General features: G+C 43.6%; 1 protein-coding gene across 4 annotated transcripts in view; it reads right to left on the bottom strand.

Moving 5' to 3' along the window:
* Positions 1 to 2749, bottom strand: part of LOC140734682 (V-type proton ATPase 116 kDa subunit a 4-like) — a 78604-nt gene extending 75855 nt beyond the window's left edge. For 3 of the 4 annotated variants that reach the window (XM_073058972.1, XM_073058971.1, XM_073058973.1), the window contains exon 1: positions 2204 to 2747. The gene's annotated coding sequence lies outside the window, so the exon portion shown is untranslated. Of the gene's footprint in view, positions 1 to 2203 lie in introns of all 4 variants that reach the window. The other variant, XM_073058974.1, reaches the window with a different exon arrangement.
* Positions 2750 to 18640: the final 15891 nt, after the last annotated feature.

Raw genomic sequence — 18640 nt, 5'->3', positions numbered from 1 at the left:
AAACTGATTGGTCAACCCTTTGAGAGCTGATCTATAGTTTAACACTTCGACAGAGATTCTGGGGCCTGCTACCAGAAAGCACAAGGATTAGTTAGATGAAAACTGTGTGAACATCGTACAACTGCTGGAAGAGAAACATCGTCTCCAACAAAGCTATCCTTAGTGACCACAAGTCCATCTCAAAGAAGGATGCCTTCAATAACATACAAAGGACCATACAACACAAACTGTGCCAGATCCTGGCTGAGCAACAAGTCTGATGGATGCCAGGTGTATTCAGACAGGGATGATTTAAAGAACTTCTACGTTGTACTAGAAAAAGCCCATGACACCATGTCATCAGGATCATCCCTTCTCCTTAGTGCTGATGGGAACACGCTGGTCATGGACAAAGAGAAAATTCTTTGTAGGTGGGTTGATCATGTGATCAGTGTTCTGAATCATCCTTCGACTATAAATGACAAAGCCTACCCCAAGTACCTGTCAATGAAGCACTCGATGCTCCACCAAACTTAGCCAAGTGATACATCAGCTATCTAATGGCAAAGTGCTTGTACCACTTGCAATACCAGCCAAGGCCTATAAGGAAGGTGGTGCAGTGCTAACAGAAAAGCTCCATCAGCTCTTCCAACTCATGTGGCAGCAAGAGACGATTCCACAGGAATTTAAAGACGCATCCATCATCCACCTGTATAAGTGAAAGGGAAACACACTTTCACTGCGACAACTATCGGGGAATATCCTTCTCTCTTTCGCAGGCAAGATCTTCACCAGGCTTCTTCTCAACTATTTCACATCACACCTTGACCGGGCACTCCCACCAGAGAGTCAGCATGGATTCCAGAAAGAGAGTGGGACTATCGACATGTTATTTGCTGCAAGAGAAACGTCAGGAGCAAATCGCTGACCTCTCCTCCTGCTTTGTTGATCTCATTAAGGCCTTCAACAGGGAGGGTCTGTGGAAGATCTTGCCCAAGGAAATTCATCACCATGGTGTGGGTAGCAATTCCATGCAAGCTAGAGTTCAGAGCAATGGTGACACATCCAAGCCCTTCCCCACCTCAAACTAGGTCAAGCAAGGCTGCATCTTGGCGCTAATGCTATTCATTCTTGTGTTTTTCTGCCATGTTGACTGATTACATCAGAGACAATGGTGTAGGCATTGGCATCAGATTCCGCACTGATGCAAAACTGTTCAACCTCAGGAGGCTCCAAGCAAAAACTAAGGTCATGACAGCCATCATCAGAGACTTCGTTTTTGCTGATGACTATGCCCTCAATGCTGGTTCAAAAGATGATATACAGTGCTGTGTTGACAAGTTCTCTGATGCATGTACTAACTTCGGGCTTACCAACAACACCAAGAAAACGGAAGTAATGCATCGTCCACTTCCAGGGAAATCACACATTAAGCCAAACGTCACAATCAATGTTCAAAGACTCCACCCAATGAACAGGTTTAAAGGCCTGTAAGTGTAGTCATCGGCAGACTTTATACCAACATTTGGAACAGAAGAGGCATAAGTCTACAGATGAAGCTGAAGGTGTATAGGGCAATAATACTTCTCACTTTGCTTTATGCCTGCAAAACATGGACAGTGTACAATGGCATGCCAAGAAACTGAACCATTTCCACCCAGGAAGCTCCCCAACAAGGCAGAATACCTAACACCGAGGTGCTGACCAAGAATGGCCTGCTGGGTATCTACGCCATTCTGCTGCAGTTCCAGTTACTCTGGGCAGGCAGTGTAGGTCACATGCCAGACCATCGTCTGCCTCAGAGACTGCTTTGCGGCAAACTCCAGAAAGGGAAGTGTTCCCATGGCGGCCAATGGAACACTACAAAGACATCCTGAAAACTTCACTAAAAGCCTTTAGCATAATCCCAGACACAGGATCGGGTAGAGTGGCACTCCTCCCTCCATAAGAGTGCAGTGACACGTGATGCAGGAAAGACAATTGTAGCAGAGAGATGTAGGCTGACAAGGAAAGTGTGAGACAGCGAACCACAGCCAAACAAGATTGCCATCGTCTGTCCATAATATCAACAAACTTTTAAAGCGTGGAATGGCCTCTCCAGCCATTGACGTACTCACAGACAGATTGCGGATGACTAGAGTAGATGAACAAATAATCTCACAATGACTATTTTTACAGAACTGTATTAATTAAAAGCATTAAGCAAAATACGTTAAACACTTACGTTCATTTCCTGTTTTGATCCCAATGAGCAGTAAAGCTGATAACTGGACGGGAAGATTCGCAGTCTCCCGGCCCACCTCTGCCAGCACTTGGCACGGGGTCGGAGTCACTGAGCCAGTGGTCAGGAGCTCAGCGTCGCAAAGTACGGGCTCGGAAATCAGAGACGACTTGACCCGCAAAGAGCACCTTACTGGCTGTTCTCTCCCAACCTGCCCCGAAAGCCAAGTGTGTTTCAAGCCATTAACTTTTCAGCATTTTGCTCTGAGGCAGACTGCCCTGCCCTTTGCAACTGGACTGATCCTCATGCAGGACCAATAATATTCTCGGAGGATCTGCGGAGCACACCATCTGATCGCGACATGGGCTAGAACTTACAGAACAGGCTTATTAAAAGAAAAGATGCCGCTGAAACATACATCACAAGTCTTGACTCTATTTCCAAAATAAAGAACTTAATTGGTTGCTTCATGAACACCTTAATTCCTATTTGAAACTTAAAACAAAATACCTGAGACTATGCTAACTCTGCCAACGACAATAATAAACCTGGAACACTAACTATTTTCATGAGGTGCAGTGAAGCAAGAAGTTCTGGGAACAGGTCAGCAATTATTACCTCACGTCCCTATTTTGAAAGCTGCAAGGCAGTTGATATTTAACATTTGTACATATTTAAATCTCGCTCTCCTGAAAGGATTTGTGTAGTACAGCCCAGAGTTAAAGAGAAAGCTGCCAAAGAAAGGTACCTAGAGTAATGTTGATTATTTCCCACATAAAAGGATGCTGAGATACTCTTAATTCCTTGGATCCCCCTCTCACTCTGTTAATCGTGGACACTAATCAGAGCGAAACAGTGGTTCTTCAACAACTGTCCCCACACAATTGGTTCCTGGGCTGTTAAATTTTGTCTGAAGTCCACCTTAGTGATCACAGAAAGTGTGGAATATGTTGAAAGAGAACAGAGCGGTCTACCTCTCCCATGATGTTCATATTCCCACCTCCTTTTCCTATCAAGGATCAGCTTTGTTCACCATTTACATTTAGATGTAGTATCTGGGATTCGATTCGCTGTGGTGTGTTGATCAGGGACAAATACAGTTACATTCAACAATTATAACAAATTACATAAAATAACTTCAGGTTACAATATGGATATGGAATGAAATATGCATAAATACCAGATGTATTACAATGTATACAGGGTTATAAAAAGTGCTTTAAAGTGTTTACAGTGCAGTGCCATCATGGGGATAATAAACAGAGAGGGGTAAGGCCCAACGAGAATGGTTGATCTTCCAAAGATGCACCTTGTATTGAAGGACAGGCAGATTGGCAGAGACGATGAGATGGCTCTGTTGGTAAAAAATGAAATCAAATCCTTCGAAGGAGGTGACTTCAGATGGGATGATGTAGGATCCTTGTGGTAGGGTTAAGAAATTGCAGGGGTAAAAATACTCTGATGGGAGTTATGGTAATACAAATAGAAAGGGCATGTAAAAAGAGCAACATTACAATAATAATTGGGGATTTCAATATGCAGATAGATTGGGAAAGTCAGGTTGGTGCTGGATCGCAATAGAGGGAATTTGTAGAATGCCTATGAGATGGCTTTTTAGAGCAGCTTGTGGTTGAGCCCACCCAGAGAAAGGCAACTCTGGATTGGGTGTTGTGCAGTGAACCAGATTAGATTAGGGAGCTTAAGGTAAAGGAATCTTTGGGAGATAGTAATCACAATATGATAGAATTCACCCTGCAGATTGAGAGGGAGAAGATGAAGCAGAAGAAACAGCATTCCAGTGGAGTAAAGAAAATTACAGAGGCATGAGAGAGTAGCTTGCATCTTGATTGGAAGGGAACACTATAAGGGATGGTGACAGAACAACAATGGCTGGAGTTTCCGTGGGCAGTTTGGAAAGCACGGGATGGATACATCACAAAGATGAAGAAATATTCTAAGGGCAGGACAATGCAACTGTGGCTGACAAGGGAAGTGAAAGAGAGCACAAAAGGAATAGAGAGGGCATATAATATAGCACAAATTAGTGGGAAGTTAAGGGATTGGGAAGCTTTTAAAAACTAACAGAAGGCAACTAAAAATCCATAAGGAGAGAAAAGATGAAATATGAATGTAAGCTAACCAATAATATAAAAAAGGACACCAAAAGATTTTTTGAAAATTTAAAGAGTAGAAGAGAGGTGAGAGTGAATATCGGACCACCGGAAAATGACACCAAAGAGGTGGTAATGGGGGAACAAAGAAATAGTAGATGAACTTAAGTATTTTGCGTCAGTCATCACTGATATTAGCAGTCTGCCAGGAATTCGAGAGTGTCAGGGGCACAAGCGAGCGTAGTTGCTATTATTAAGGAGAAGGTGCTTGGGAAGCTGAAAGGTCTGAAGGATAATGGATGCACAGCCTTGGAAATGTAAATGCACATCACTGGGATATGGTCAGTTTAGTTTGAGCTGTACAAAGCTAAAAATACCAAAACAAGGTTACTCATCAATTCATTCTGAATGGGACACCAGGGAAATGGTATTAGCCAAGCTGTACGTGCTCAATATTGTCAAATTTAGCAAACATACACCAAATCTTTATTTGATACTTTACAGACAATCTTAATATTACACTAACAAAGGGGTGGGGTGGTAGCAAATAAGGTAGAAAACCTTATGAAACATTGGTGTGCTCTGTAGATGACAATGCAATGAAAGGGAATTCATTGCTGGAGATGTACTGGGCTCATTAGAAGTGACAGTGGATCAAGAAAGTGAAAAATCCAACAAGGAAACAAGTCAGGAAAGATGCAGCCCACACTCAAAGGGCAGCAATGTGAATGGGTGACAAGAGCAGCTGGTGTCCAAGCTTCTACATCACGCTCAAAGGGCAGCAATGTGGACGGGGTGATGAAGGACATTGCAAGTCCAGACCTCTGCTCCATGTTCGAAAGCCAGCAACACGAACGTGTGACCAAGGACATCGGTGCATATTGGGCTCTCACAGGTTGGTGGGTCCTGGGATCAGATGTCTGTGCAGACAGGAGGCACAAGAAGGCATGAGGCCTGGAGTTCGAGCCTGGAGTCCAGGGGTCGATGCTGAAGGTAGAAGCCCAAAGGCTGATTCAAGGTCCAGAAGCTGAAGCTTGGAGATTGAAGGGCCAGATACCTGTCCTGGGCTGGAAGACTGTCCATGTGCATGGTTGGGTGGAGGGAGGAAAGAGGCTTGTTTTGCACTTCTTGTTTTGTTGCTTATGGTGTTCTGTGTTGTTTTGCTGAGCACTGGGAGCATGCTATGTGTGGTGACACATGCAGGCTGCTCCCCACCCCCCCTCCAGCACATTCTTGGTTGTTTATGCAATCAATACCTTTCCCTGTGTGTTTTGATGTACAGGTGCTCAGGAAGCTTAATGGTCTGAGGGTGGATAAATCTCCTGGACCTTATGGAATGCACCCTCGGGCTCTGAAGGAAGTAGCTGGAGATGGTTTTGTCTCCAACCTGCATCTGGTCTCAATTAGCAGTAGAAGAGACCATGGACAGACATGTTGGTATGGGAATGGGAAGTGGAATTTAAAAGGGTAGCCATTGGGAGATACTGACTTTTGTAGCAGAGAGAAGGTTTTTGATAAAGCAGTTCCCTGAGCTGCATTGAGTTTTACTGATGTTGAGGATTTCATAATGGGGGCATTGGGAGCGTACCCAAATGTAAGACACAGACACTGAACTACCAGGAACAGGACTAGGTGTGAAAAGGAAGCAAGAGAAGTGGGGGAGAAAGGACGCTGGACATGACACAGGACCTGGATGAGACAAGGATTCCGGGCCTGGGCTAGGACTTGACTAGGATAGCGGAACCAGGACATGGAACTGGGAACTAGGAGCCTGGGCTTGGACTCCAAGCCAGAGACTGGAGAAGGACCCAGAACCTGGGTCTTGACTTGGGCTCGGACCTCCAAACTAGGTGAGGACATGATGAGACTTGGGAATGGACTCCAAGCCAGAGACTGGGCAAGGACCCAGAACCTGGGTCTCGACTGGGGCTCGGACTCCAGAACTAGGCAAGGACAAGACGTGGCTACAGGACGAGGACAGGCAGCAGGACTGGACGTGAGATTCCTGGACAGGACAAGGGAACCCCAGCACAGGATGAGGGAATCCCAGCACCAGGCTGGGCAAGGTACTCCTGAGACAAGCACATGGACAAGACGAGAACACAAAGCCGTGGCTTGGACAGGACAAGGTTCTTGGATGTGGCTAGGACCCTGAAGCCTTGACTTAGTCGAGGAAGAGACAGAAACATAGAGCCTTGGTTGAGGAAAAGACAGGAACGTGGAACCCAGAACCGGGACCCCTCCTTGGAAACAGGACGTAGGGCCAGGACTCATACACAGAACATAGAGCTGGGACCCCTCCTTGGGTATAAGACATAGGGCTGGGACTCATTACACAAAACACAGTGCCAGGACCCTTCCTTGGGTAAAGGACGTAGGGCTAGGACTCATTACACAGAATACTGAATATGACGAGACAGTTCCCAACACAAGGTAGCGGCAGACGACCGGACCTACCTAGCGAAGGCGTGGACACAGAGACAGTTCAAAACAATGAAAGGCAGTTCTTTATCTTGCTCCGGTAGTAAAACTTGACTGCGGTGAAGGCAAGGCTTCAGGCTGAAGGTGAAGGGAAGGGAATCAGACAGGGGGTTTGGACAGGAACAATCCAGTAGCCAGAGGCTGAATCCTGAAGCTATTTATGAAGCCAGCCCAAACGAGAATCAGCTGCCTCAACAGAAACTGAGGAAAACCAGAAAACCTGGAATAAGGAACGTGGACCGGACTGTGAACCAAAATGCGGTTTTCATGGACTGGACCATGACAGAGGAGGTCACACCATGAGCACTGTATACAGTCGATTGTGGTGATATCACGTGTCATGTGTCAGAACGTGATTGGACAAAGTTCTGAGCATGCACAGAAATGATAGAAACATCGAGAAGCATGGCAGTGTAAAACATGGTTGCTGTTTACTGTTGTTAAATAAAAGTTCTAGTTATGTTCTTCCTGAATATGTTTCTTTATGAGTAACCCATTGTACATATAAAGAACACAACATGGTGCCAGAAGTCAGTCTGGAAGAATAATATGTTTGCTAAACATGGGAGAAATTAAGATAACTGGAAAAAAAAGCGCAAACTTTTTTAGTGTTTGCTAACAGCTTTACAAATGGAAGGGTTGCAACCTCCGAAAACACTTCAGCTGACTGGTAACGTAGCAGAGAACTGGAGAAGATTTAAACAGCAATTTGAAGTTTATTTATTGGTGATCGGAGCAGATAAAAATATTGGAAAAGACGAGAGCTGCCATTCTATTCCACTTGATTGGTGACGACGCAGTTGAGGTATATAACCATTTTACTTTTGAGAATGGAGATAATTTGAATGTAAAGGTGATAACCGATGAGTTTGAAGCATTTTGTATACCGAAGCGCAATGTGACATATGAACAGTACAAATTTTTGACCTGTCGGCAGAGAGCTGGTCAAACAATTGATTGATTTGTTACCGAGTTGAGAAACTGCAGTAAAACGTGTGAGTTTGCAGAGCTGACGGCCTCTCTCATTAAAGACAGAATTGTTTGCGGCATTCTGGACAATGCTCTGAGAGAAAGACTCTTGAGAGAACCAGATGTAAATTTGGAAAAAGCTTTAATTCTCTGCAAAGCTTCGGAAACCGTTAAGTCGCGACTAAAGAGATTTTTATTGAGAACTGCAGCGTACACATTGTGAATAACCACAAACATGTTAGAAAAGATAATAAAAAGACAACAAAACCAACAGAGAGCAAGACATCATCTGAAAGAAAAATACTTTGTGATCACTGTGGGAGGGAGCACCGACCTAAAAAGTGTCCAGCGTGTGGAAAAATGTGCAATCACTGCGGTGAGAGTAATCATTTTTCATGCTGTTGCAGACATAGAAAGGAAATAAAACACATAAATGCAGTGCTTGAAAATGAATGTGAGAAGTTTTATATAGATGTGCTTTGTGAAAACTAATAAAGTAAGAATGACTGGACTATACCATTGCAAGTGAACCAACACAATATTCTGTTTAAACTGGATACTGGAGCACAAGTAAATGTTCTTGCAGAATCTGAGTTTAATGCATTAAAGCCAGGACCAAAGTAACATCAGACAAATATAAAAGTGACTGGGTATTCAGTTGCAGACATTCCAGTTAAAGGAACATATGTGGCAAAAGTATCACACAAAAATTTTGAGCACACGCTTTCATTTGTGGTGGTGCAAAGGAATCAATTGGTGGTACAATCAATAATGGGTCTATCTGCCTGTGCGAGACTCAATTTGGGGAAAAGAATCTTAGACCTGGATAGTGACACAGAGTCAGAATACAGTGACTTGATGAAAGAGCAAGAGAGAACAGATTTTAATTCCAATGCGGCAAAAGTAAAAGAAGTCATAAAGAAAAATCCCAGACCCATCCCTTTGTTACCAGCATCTAACAAAGCATTGCCACCAAAACCAAACTTGCCGGTACAGTACAATACGGATCTGAAGCCAAAGAGTGACAAGAATCAGGATCCAATTGAAGAAGTGAAAGCACAAGTGAAGGAATTGAGAAGTTTTATTGAAATGATGAGGTCTCAGCATAAAAAAGAGATTACACAGTTAATGAATGAATGGCGATTTCTTCTCAAAGACCTCAAGAAAGAGCCAACTTCAGAGTTTCCACTAACTGATGCAGACCAGATGAAACATGAAAATAACAACGAAACACAAGAACTGTATGAACCATTTAGAAGATCGACTCGTGTTCGTAAACCCCCAGAGAGACTGATAGAGACATGTTAAATTATGCATTTGTTTTGATTAATGTTGCTATTTCTTTTTCTTTTTAAGGAAGGAAGATGTGATGATATCACGTGTCAAGTGTCAGAACGTGATTGGACAGAGTTCTGAGCATGCACAGAAATGATAGAAACATCGAGAAGCATGGCAGTGTAAAACATGGTTGCTGTTTGCTGTTGTTAAATAAAAGTTGTAGTTATGTTCTTTCAGAATATGTTTCTTTATGAGTAACCCACGGTACATATAAAGAACACAACATAGATGACCTTGATAGATTTGCAGATGAAGTGTCACGTCACCTGGAAGGATTGCCTGGGGCAAGGTGTAGAGGCAGAAGGGGTAGGGGCAGAGGTAGCACTTACCACAAATGCTAGAAAATCTCCAGATGCTGGAAATCCAAGGTAACACATACAAAATGCTTGAGGAACTCAGCAGGTCAGGTAGCATCTATGGAAATTAATAAACAGTCAATGTTTCAGGCAGAGACCCTTCATCAGGACTGGAAAAAAGATTAGAAGTCAAAGTAAGAAGGTTTGGAGAGAGGAGGAAGAAGTATAAGCTGGTAGGTGATAGGCGAAACTGGGAGAGTGGGAGGAAGTGAAATAAAGAGCTGGGAAGTTGATTGGTGAAAGAGATAATTGGCTGGAGGAGGGGGAATCTGATAGGAAAGTGTAAAAGATCATGGAAGAAAGGGAAGGAGGAGGAGCACCAGGTGATGGGCAAGTAAGGAGATAGGAAAGAGAGAAAAACAGGAATGAGGAATGGTGAAGAAGATGCGGGGGTCAATTACTGGAAGTTTGAGAAATCGATGTTCATGTTATCAGGTTGGAGGCTACCCAGACAGAATACAAGGTGTTGCTCCTCCAAGCTGAGTGTGGTCTCATCGCAACAGCAGAGGAGGCCATGGACTGACATGTTGGAAAGGGAAATATAATTGAAATGGGTGGCTACCGGGAGATCCTGCTTTTCCTGGCGGATGGAGCGTAGGTGTTCGGCAAAGCGGTTTCCCAATCTACGCTGGGTCTCACCAATATACAGGAGGCCACACTGGGAGCATTGGATACAGAAGATGACTCCAACAGACTCACAGGAGAAGTTTTGCCTCAACAAGAAGGACTGTTTGGGGCCCTGAATGGTAGTGATGGAGTAGGTGTAGGGATGGATGTGGCACTTCTTCCGCTTGCAAGGATAAGCACCAGGAGGGAGATCAGTGGGGAGGGACAAACGGGCAAGGGAGGGAGAGAGAGAGAGTGAGAGAGAGAGGGTGAGAGAGTGAGAGAGAGGGGGAGAGAGTGAGAGAGAGTGAGAGAGAGTGGGAGAGAGTGGGAGAGAGTGGGAGAGAGTGGGAGAGAGTGGGAGAGAGGGGGAGAGAGGGGGAGAGAGGGGGAGAGAGGGGGAGAGAGGGGGAGAGAGGGGGAGAGAGGGGGAGAGAGGGGGAGAGAGGGAGAGGGAGAGGGAGAGGGAGAGGGAGAGGGAGAGGGAGAGGGAGAGGGAGAGGGAGAGGGAGAGGGAGAGGGAGAGGGAGAGGGAGAGGGAGAGGGAGAGGGAGAGGGAGAGAGAGAGAGAGAGAGAAATCCCTGTAGAAAGTGGTGTGGGGGAAAGGCAGAAGAATCTGGTGGTGGGATCCCAATAGAGAGGGTGCAAGTTGAAGAGTGTTAAATGCATGCATACAAGAGTTCAGAGGGGCAGGATCAGGCAGAATGGGGCTGTTAAATTTATGGATCTTGGGTAGGAGGTAGAAACTAGCAGTACGAGATAGGGGAGATGTGAGGATGGAGGCTGTAGAGGAGAGATCTTCGGAGGTGATGAGATTGGTGATGGTGCAGGAGACAGTGTCCTGGTGCCTCCCAGTGGGGTTCTGATTCAGAGCTCTACAAACTGTAAAAATTGCATTTGGGTTAACATGCAGCCCAAATAACAGCATCACGTGATAGTAGGTGGTTGGAATAGATGTAATACTAATTAATTGTATTTATCATTTTAGCAACTACAGGAAAAAACATAGAAATCAATAGTTTTATAACTTATTAATTCTGCTGGCATAGAGAACATTATAGTTTTAATTGCCTGTGGACTGCCTGTTGAGACACTGGGAATAGGACAGCCTGGTGGGCTTTTGCTATGTAAACACCACTGCATAAACAGCTATTACTGTCACTGCAGAAACCGAAAACGATGGTAACAATGGAAGAAATGTTCAGTATCTCCTCTGGTGATTCGCTAATGCATTCAATGCCATACAGAGAACACTCACACCAAACTCCCACTTGCAAAAACATCATCCTGAATAGTGTCATGAAAGGGCTTTGCACTTGAAGCCTCTTCTTGAAATAACCTGGCTTTGCAAAGATTAGCTTTATTCGTCACATGTACGTCAAAACAGAAGCGTGTCACTTGTGTCAGATCAAATTAGTGAGGATTGTGCCAGGGCAGCCCGCAAGTGTCACCACACTTTTGGTTCCAACGTAGCATGCCCACAAGTGAGTAACCATCATCGTGTATCTTAGGAATGTGGGAGGAAATTGGAGCAACCAGAGGAAATACACTCCATCGCAGGGAGCACGAACAAACTCCTTACAGACAGCGGGTGGGAACTGAACCCTTATCAGTGCTCACTGGCACTATATTAGATTACACTAACCGACCACCCTACTACAACAAATATAGGCAGAGGTGACACTCAGGTGGGTGTGAGTGGATGACTAGTTAACTATTATGTCGCTGGTAATGTGGAAAAAAATGACTAGTGACTTTCAGGCTTAGGCTTTTAATTCTAGAATTTTAAACAGTATGGATTCCCAAACAGTTGGGGAAGGATTTGAGCTTACAACCTGTATGATTATTTAAGAAACAAAACTGTAGGATTAGCATATCCGTTAACATCCAATGATTTACTTTAGGCATGTCATCAGTGGTGTAATGGAGGAAGCTGAGCAGCCAACGTGCAGCATAGACTTCTCAGTATGAATGGAAAAAGAATGGTGAAGAGATCCAATGGCACCATGCCCGAGTTCCAGGTAAAAAGCAGAAGCCAGTGAGCAACAAAATGGACATGAACACTGCTGGGAGTGTAATGTATCTGACTTGGATCAGGAGGCATGCCACAGCTACTTAAATGACCTCTAGATTAGTGTTAAGCACTTCCAGTATTGGTCTACTTATGTGATAAACTTGTGGCATCGTTAAGAGTTTCAAAGCGGTTTTTCAGTACATGCAGGTGTCCACAGGATTGTCACTTCATTCCTGTCAACTCTAGAGGGGGCATATTTCTGAGGTATTTGGAGGAAAGTTTAGAGAGATGTCAGAGGGTAAGTTCTTTACACAGAGAGTGGTGGGTGGTGGTAGAGGCAGATACATTAAGGGCATTTAAGAGAATCTTAGATAGTCACATGAATGACAGAAAAATGGATGTTTATGCAAGAGGGAAAGTTTAGATTGCTCTTAGAGTAGGAGGTACAACATTGCAAGCCAGGGGGCCTGTACTGTGACATGATGTTCTATGTTCTATTTGTGAATTAACCTCACAACATGTTGTGCACTTCTTTATTTCTAACATAGACTTCATTTGCAGCATAGGAAGGGTTATTCTCCCTGTCTGGTGTATGCCAATGTCAGCAACAGTGCTTATCCTGCCTGATCGTGTCTTTCTCTCTCATATTCTCATCTAGCTTCCCCTTAAATGTATTTTCTTCATTTGCTCAATCTTTCTAGATACTTGTATATTCCACATTCTACATGCAAAGATGTTATCCATTGTACTTTCTAGTACTTATGGAGGTTTAAAACAAGGACATGATGGGTTTAAGGTGAGAAGGAAAAGATTTAAAGGTGCGTTGGGGTGCAAATTTTTCCCCACAGAGGGTGGTGAGATGTGGAATCAGCTGCTAGAGGGAGTGGTCATGCTGCATACAATTACAACATTTAAAGTACATTTGGATGGGTACGTGAAGAGGAAAGGTTTAGGAGGAAATGGTTAAAATGCAGGTAGACAACTTGGTCAACATGGAGGAGCTGGGCAAAGTGCCTGTGCTGTACAATTCTTTGATTTATGACACAAGAGCAAGCCATTTGGTCCATGCAATCAGAGCAATTACATTTTTCACACTCCCCTCTCTGCTTCCCTCTACCTCTATAATTTGCTCTCATATCCCCGTTCTGAATGAACAAGATGTGAGTTTTATTTTCAGAACTAATTTTAACCTATCTGGAAATCAAAAGAAACAAAAATATTATTAGTTTTATACCCTTTTTGGTGATTAAAAAAAACTCCATTGACTCTTACTAGCTTATACCACAGGTAATTGACAATGGCCGATTAACTACCTACTCCGGGTGTTTTGGTTTCCACTTTATCTTTGGGATATGGAAGGAAGAGCAAAACCCAGGGCATAACCTATGTTGCCTTAATGTGCAAACTCCACATGGCACCAGAGATCAGGATGGAACCAGGGTCACCGGAGCAGTGCTAAAGGCTGTACTGCACCACTCCTGCTCCTTCACCTTCAGGGCCTCGAGACCTGGAACCTGCACATGAAAATTTCAGATCCAACTTCAAACTGAAGCCAGCTTCCACGTGGGCATAGGATTAAGTAAATTCTGTCTGTGGTCAGGTCCCCTGATTGCGACATTGTGTTCGGTTTTGGTCACCCTCTATAGGGAGAATGTTAAACTGGAAAAGTGCAGAAGCGATTTGCAAGGATGTCACCAGGACTCAAAGTTCAAAGTAAATCTATTATCAATGTACACATATATCACCATATCCAACCCTGAGATTCATTTTCTTGTGGGCATACTCAATAATTTCAATAACCATAATAGAATCAATTTAAGACCACACCCAACAGGGTGGACAACCAGTGTGCAAAAGGCAACAAACTGAGCAAATACGAAAAGAAAGAAAATGATAATAATAAATAAATAAGCAATAATTATCAAGACCATGAGATGAAGTGTCCTTGAAAGTAGGTCCATAGGTTGAATGGACAGTTCAGTGATGGAGTGATGAGGCAAGTGAATTTGAGTGAAGAAATTCCTCTTGAGAATTTTCATCCCGAGATTCCCACTCTGACAGTGAATAATCAACTCATGGGCTTCGAAGTTCAAACGTTCAAAATTTCAAAGTTCAAAGTAAACTTATTATCAAAGTACATTTATGTCACCATATACAACCCTCAGGTTTATTTTCTTGCAGGCACATTCAATAATTTCAATAACCATAATAGAATCAATTTAAGACCACACCCAAAAGGTTGGACAACCAATGTGCAAAAGACAACAAACTTGCAAATACAAAAGGAAAGAAAATAATAATAATAATTTAAAAAATAAATATTGAGAAAATTAGATGACGAGTCCTTGAAAGTGAGTCCATAGGCTGTGGGAACAATTCAGTGATTGGGCACGTGAAGTTGACTGAAGTCATCCACTTTGATTCAAGAGCCTGATGGTTAAGGGGTAATAACTGTTCCTGAAGCTCCTGTACCTTCTTCCTGATGGCAGAATCAAGAAGAAAGCATGATCTGGTGGTGGGGATCCGTGATGATGGATGCTGCTTTCCTGCGACAGCATTCCGTGTAGATGTGCTCTGTGGTGGGGAGGGCTTTACCCATGATGGACTGGAGTGTATCTATTGCTTTTTATAGGAATTCCATTCAAGGGCATTGGTGTTTCCATACCAGGTTGTGATATAGCCAGTCAATATACTCTCCACCACACATCTATCGAAGTTTGTCAAAGTTTTAAATGTCACACCAAATCTTTGCAAACTCCTAAGGATGTAAAGGCACTGCCGTGCTTTCTCTGTAATTGCATTTATGGGCTGGGCAAAGGACAGGTCCTCTGAAATGATAACACCAAGGAAATTAAAGTTGCTGACCCTCTCCACCTCTGATCTCCTGATGAGAACTGATTTATGGACCTCTGGTTTCCACCTCCTGAGTTCAATAATCAACTCCTTGGTCTTGCTGAGATTGAGCAAGAGGTTGTTACTGTGGCACCACTCAGCCAAGGGACTGAGCAGTAGGCAAAAGTTGGACAGGTTGGGTCTTTTCTTCTTGGAGCATAGGAGAATGAGGGCAAGTTTTACAAAGGGTTAAAATCATGAATGTATCAGTTAGCTTAAAGGTCATTTTCCCTGGGGTGGGGAGTCAAGAACTAGAGGGCATAGGTATATATGCTTTCTATATATCTTTTTTCTCATTGTAATTGAATATTTTGAATATTAATTTGTACTGTGATATACTGCTCCTGCGAAGTACAAATTTCATAACATATGCCAGTGATAATAAACCTGATTCTAATTCTGAGGTTTCACAAGGGAGAGGAAAGATTTATGGGGAACACGAGGGCAACTGTTTTTTTAATGCGTGAAGGGTGGTATGTATGTGAAATGGGCTACCAGAGGAACTGATTGAGTCAGTAATAATAACAACTTTTCAATGAGAGTTGGAGAGGTACAGGATAGAAAAGGTAGAGAAGGATATAGCCCAATGTGGGCAACTGTTGAGTAACACACAAAATGGTGGAGGAACTCAGCAGATCAGGCAGCATCAATGGATCTATGGGCAAATAGTAGCAGCTTGAATGGGCATCTCAGTTAGCACAGAGCAGATGGGCCAAAGGGCCTGTTTCACTGCTATACGACAAACATAATACTGACATCTGGACATGGTGCATGCAAGCTGCACACCAGGTTGACATGCTCTCAGACAGCACAATTTCCATGCCTGAAGAATCAATGCCAATGTGGAGGACGAGGGAAGTATGGAGATGGAGCCACAAAGCAAGGTAGCAGACTTGAGATGCTTCACTGGAATCAGTGCTGCTCGTCAGCAGGAGGAGGTATGGTATTCACTCAGACGGCAGTGGGAGAGGATGCCTGTAGCTGCTGTCATGATGGCGTGCTGAGAGGTGGCTGATGGGGCAAACAGGAGTATGAAGTGTAGGGAGTGATGTGATGATCTAACAAGGTCAAGAACAGTGAATATATTTGAGAAATTACCTTCTGCCTCCTGGTTCAGGCTTCCACAGCCTTTCACTCTATTCCTTGTGCTTGCATTAGATAACCACACAGCCACTCAGATTTCAGCACCTTCTGTTATCTCATTTCTGATTACAATTGCCTCAGTAACATCAATTGCCTGTCTCTTGAAACCTTTAGCTTTAACACAGCGCTGTGGCATGGCAGTCGGTGTAGCACAGCGCCTGCGATCCAGATTCATCTCAGCTGATGCCTGTGCAGTCTCACTGTAACTGAGAGGCCTTCCTCCGGTGCTCCATTTTCCTTCCACATCCCAAAGACATGCAGGTTAGTGTGTTAATTGGTCACGTGGGCGGCACAGGCTCAATGGGCAGGATGGGCCTGTTACTAGGCTGTATTTCTAAATAAATAAATACGGCCATTGACACCAGGGGTGTCAGGGCAGACATGCTGAAGAAAAGAGTAAACACAAAGTGCACTGCAGATGCTGTGGTCAAATCAAGACGTACAAACAAGCTGGATGAACTCAGCAGGTCGGGCAGCATCCATTGAAAGGAGCAGTCAAAGCATCCAGCTTTTTTGTACATTCTGAAGAAAAGAGGATGTTTCAGAGTCGGAGGGGTGGGTATGCAAGACCTCAGAGGAATTAAAACAGAGGGGAGAATTCTAAATTTGTGCCTCTGCTTAGCTAAGAGCCAGCCCAAGTTATCAAACATGGGGTGATGGGTGGCTGGGATCTGATGCAAATTAGGACATTTATTTATTTACAGACAAGCATTGAATGGGCCTTTTCAGCCCATGCCATCCCCCCCCCCCCCCACCCCAGCAACCTCCAACAACCCCAATTTAACCCTGACCTAATTTACAATGACCAATTAATCTACCTGGTACGTCTTGGACTGAGGGAGGAAACCAGAGCACCCAGGAAAACCCACACATCCCACAGGGAGGACTGGCCTCAGATCTTTAGAGAGTAGAATAGGGATGTGTTAAAACATCCCAGATTTTAAAAAAGTTGGATTCAAATTTCTCTGCTACTATGGTTGGATTCCAACTTGTGTGTCTCCAAATCAAGGTCCAGAAATCAGACACAAGTGTAGTATTTTAACCCACCTCCTCTGACGTTTTTTTTCCCTCCTCTACTTATTCCCTAAAACTGGTCTTATTGGGTATGTTAATATGCAGACTAGAACTGCTGAATCTTAACATCTTAATAGAAGCTGCCATCAATTCTTGCTACTCCAGCTGAAAATAAAATCTTCACTCCTCCTCCTTCTCTAAGATACTCAACTAAGGAGCATGTTTCCCCATCTCCTTGGACAAACCGAATGCCACCCTCTGCTTTCACTCACCTGCACCCCTCAACATTGACTCCAGGCCCCTCATTGTCATAGACTTATTGAATGATACAGCATGGAAACAGGGCCTTCAGCCCCATGAGGCTACAGAAACCATTAAGCATACGTACACATATCCTATACTAATCACACTTTATACTCTTCACATTCTGAAGCATCTTCTCGACTCTACCACCCACTGGGACTCTACGTACAATTTACAGTGGCAGATGAGGCTACCAACTCACATGTCTCTAGGAGAGCATCTAGGGGACATCTGTTCAGTCAGACAGAGAATATGCAAACTCCACTGTGGTTAAGATTGAACGTGGGCCAGAAGGCCTGTGAGGTAGCAGGGCTGGAAGCTGTATCACTGTAACAGCATTCTGACACCTCTATGTTCTGCATTTTTCCAGAATGAAGTAATCACTAAACTTTCTGCTATTTCACAACTTGTAATACTGGCAATCCGTGACTAATAAACAATTCTCACAGTGATTGTGCAGGATTCATGAATGGCCCAGTATTTTCAAGTAGTGACATCACAATCTACTGAATGGGTCACCAGGGAATTTTCAGAAATGCATTAAAATAAGTAACTAAAGATGAGAATTTCCACATGATCAATCTCCACCCATAGGCCGAATAGGTTCAAGTTCAAATATATCTGGCATTAAAATACTAAACAAATCAATCACTTGTGTCCTGATTAATTGATACTGATATTCTTCCTGTCTACCTTGCCAAATGTGCTCCTAAGTCTGGACAGTAAGTTGTTTGGTAATTGGTTGATTAGTTATGAATGGAAACACAAACATTCCAATTAAAGTAAAACTCAGATAACTTGGTATGCGAGTGCTTGAAAAATCTGACAGCTTGAGATATGAATGTGAGTTAAGGATCAGGGAGTACAACCAATGTAAGAGTCCAGACTGTGGGCCAGGTCTATTGAGAAAACAACCAATGTAATCAACAACCCCATCCCACCCTGATCCTTCTCTCTTTTCCCTTCTCCCATTGGGCAGAAAGTACAAAAGCTTGTGAATATGTCTACCCCAATCCATACCCATGTCTTCTTGACTACCCTATTTGCATCTTTTCAGTCATATTACTGGTCAGTCGTACTTCAGAAATGATCCAAATTGTTGTTGCATGACTTTCCTTGTGATTCTGCATAAAGCAGGTTGTTCTCCTTTGAGTTTTCATTTTGGGAAGTGTATGGCACACATGCACACTCTTCTCCTGCATTATTAACAAA

This window comes from Hemitrygon akajei, chromosome 10 (genome assembly GCF_048418815.1).
Source record: "Hemitrygon akajei chromosome 10, sHemAka1.3, whole genome shotgun sequence".
In the NCBI taxonomy this organism is placed as follows: domain Eukaryota; kingdom Metazoa; phylum Chordata; class Chondrichthyes; order Myliobatiformes; family Dasyatidae; genus Hemitrygon; species Hemitrygon akajei.
The sequence above is the reverse complement of the archived record's forward strand: the minus strand, read 5'-3'. Positions and strand labels throughout refer to the sequence as shown.